Source organism: Calidris pugnax, unplaced genomic scaffold (genome assembly GCF_001431845.1).
Source record: "Calidris pugnax isolate Ruff unplaced genomic scaffold, ASM143184v1 scaffold153, whole genome shotgun sequence".
Lineage (NCBI taxonomy): Eukaryota > Metazoa > Chordata > Aves > Charadriiformes > Scolopacidae > Calidris > Calidris pugnax.
Window position 1 is genome coordinate 8,401,535 of NW_015090999.1, and position 2,790 is coordinate 8,404,324.

A 2,790-nucleotide genomic window follows, 5' to 3' on the forward strand; every position below is an offset into this window, starting at 1 on the left:
CTCATTTTTTTTATAGATTTCTAAATCAAAATAACAAATGTGAAAACAACTTGATAAAACCATTCTTCGTAGGTTTTTTTTTTTTTTTTTTCTGTGGTAAAATTTCATCAGTTAGTTTGCAAAACTATCTTTAGGAATCTGAAAAGGGCATTTTCTGGTTTTAGAGTCTGGAATTCTTTGTTCCCAGAAGCAACATCCTGTACGTATTGTATTTAAATACATTATTGTGATGTAACCAAATTTATGGGTGGGAGTATTCTGTTACTGAAAAATGTGCCATTAAAGAGTAAAGAGCAATAGCAGTAGCCTTTATGGTAGAAGAAGCTGAGAGAGAACTGGTTAACGCACCAGGTGCTGGTCAGCAGACTTGCTGCCTGACCTGAATTACAAAATATTTTTTCTATTAGAAATTATGTAAGGATATTGGCAGTGTAGCAGAATGAAACTGAGCACTTTTTTTCTGTCACTATAGAATGAAAAATCAAGGAACGTAAGTCACAATTAGACCTTGTTAACTTTTAACAGGTTAATGCTGTCTGTATTTGCAATTTTGTATTCGTGAACTTCCCACAATATTATTTGTATGTCTTCACTATATTTAGATTTTGATAACTTTAATATTAAAATAATTTGAAATATATTAGTTTCTTCTGTTTCTGTGCTGAACTATCTCAAAACATTGTTTCAGGTGAGTTTAAAGTGCTATTTCTTTTCCGTCCTCACTTACTATAATGCTCCCTGTACTGGAAATACTGTTGTGTTTACTCTTGTACTGGCCCTTCTCTGCAGATTTACTATATATTGAAGTTTTTGAAGACAGCTGGTCAGAAAAACACTGAAGAAATAGCTTTGTATTAGCAGAATAAGTTATAGAAACTGGAATCTGAAATAATGAAAAGATTAACCGTTAGCATTTGGTTCACTGCCATTTTTAAGATGGCAGTATATCATGCTACAATACTTTCTGTAGATAAGCTTTTGTTAAACTTTTAAAGTAATTTGAGTAGGTAATTACTAGTGGTTTAGTAGTCTGAGGCAGGATTGATGGCAGCTTGATTGGCTGTAGCAGTTACTAAAGTTCACATTTTATGACCTCCTTAAAAATATTAATTTAGAAGCTTATGAATTACTCTCTGGAGTCACCCTGAATTAACAAATACTAAGCTATCTTCTAGCTTCTGAATCCTTTTGTGAAATAATTTCTGCCCACTACTGAACTTTATAGTGTTTTTCAAGAACTGATTTTCTAGATACAGCGGTAGTAACTCTTTGGTGGCCAGGAGTAAGTTGTGCAAAATGTTCTTATAAATAGTCTTGTTCCATGCCGGCGTTAAAGAAGACCCTGGGTGGTGACTCCTGCCCATCCTTTGTGCTTGGCACAGCAGCTGCATTTGTGTGACAATGTAGTCATTGAGGAGCTGGGCTATGCTTTTAAAATGGGGTGGTCCAACTGAATTACCTTCCTCATCTACTTCACTGGGTGGCTGAGAAGGCGTTAGTGGTGGGGGATGCTGGGGCTGGAGTGAAGAGCTGGGATCAGTAGAGCTCTTCATCCCACAGTTCTGGTTCAACCCAAGCTACTTCCATTGGGAACATCAGCGCCACTGTGCTGTTCTCAGTTACCTGTGTTTAGCTTCAAGTCTTGGTCCTTCACTTTCCTTTTCCCTTCTCTTTTTCCTTCCTTAGTTTACAGGATTCAGGACAAAGCACTTAACAAAGCATTTATTGAGCAGATCATGGAAGCAGTTGGGAAGAATAGTGTTGCCCTCGCACAGGCTCCTCAGAAACACCAGGCATGCTCTGGCTCCATGGTGACCTGCTAAATTGGAAGCTGCACGGCCCAGGATTTGAGCTGTGACCCTCTGTACCCCTGTGGAAGTCAGTGAAAAGGGGAGTCTTGGTAGCCTTATGAATAGGGACTCTGCCGTGGGAGCTCCTTTTGGTGGATGCTCAGTGGTTCTGACTGGGGCAAGGGGGGGACGAGGCAGTCTCAGATGGATTAAGGATGGCCTCCAAAGGAGGTGTGAGAAGCCCTGGTGGTTGCCAAATAGGCCTTTTGGATCTTTGCTTAGCTTATTGTGAGCATAGCAGTTGTGTGTGTGACTCGTGCCTCAGTACAGCAGCCTCCAAAGGAGGTGTGAGAAGCCCTGGAAGAATTTTGTCAGGCCTTTTGGATCTTTGCTTAGCTTATTGTGAGCATAGCAGTTGTGTGTGTGACTCGTGCCTCAGTACAGCGCTAATGCAGCAGCAACAAGCTACTTAGGAGATGTTTCCTCCTCCTCCTCCACGTCGCCGTTGTGCTGTGGGGCCCCGGTGCCTGCACTTTAGCTTCCTGGGAGAACTGGGGTTTGCCAGCTGGGTAAAACAGCCCCGAGGCTAGGCTGCAGCAGGAGGAGATCGTTGCCTCTAATGGATCTCTGCAGACAAGCTAAACCATTAGAAGGGAACGCAGACAGTTCTGATGGCATTTAGGGACCTTAGCCAGCCAGGGGAACCGAGCAGGTGGGAAGAGAGTGGAATCAGTGTAGGGAAGTACCATGTGCTACAGGACTTGCAGTTAGGTTAGGCAGCGTCAAGGCTGGTTTTGTTGAAGTTTGTTGGCTGTTGATGAAATAAACTACCCATATTAAATTGCTAGAAGTAAGTGCTGAGGCAGATGGAAGCTGAGATTTCAAGTTTTTGGCCAAACAATTGGTTATGTGCATTTTTCCTTCCCTGCAATCCACCCACCATCTGCCACACCTGTGGGCAGCCCAGTTTGCTGCTGAAGAGACTTGCTATAAAAGATTT

The 2,790-nt window shown here is 42.0% G+C and overlaps 1 long non-coding RNA gene across 1 annotated transcript in view; it reads left to right on the top strand.

Annotated features, from left to right (window-relative positions):
• LOC106895859 overlaps positions 1-643 on the top strand; it is a 2,139-nt gene extending 1,496 nt beyond the window's left edge. The window contains exon 2 of the long non-coding RNA XR_001413525.1: positions 73-643. This is a non-coding gene — a long non-coding RNA (uncharacterized LOC106895859). The remainder of the gene's footprint in view (positions 1-72) is intronic.
• The last annotated feature ends 2,147 nt before the right edge of the window (positions 644-2,790 follow it).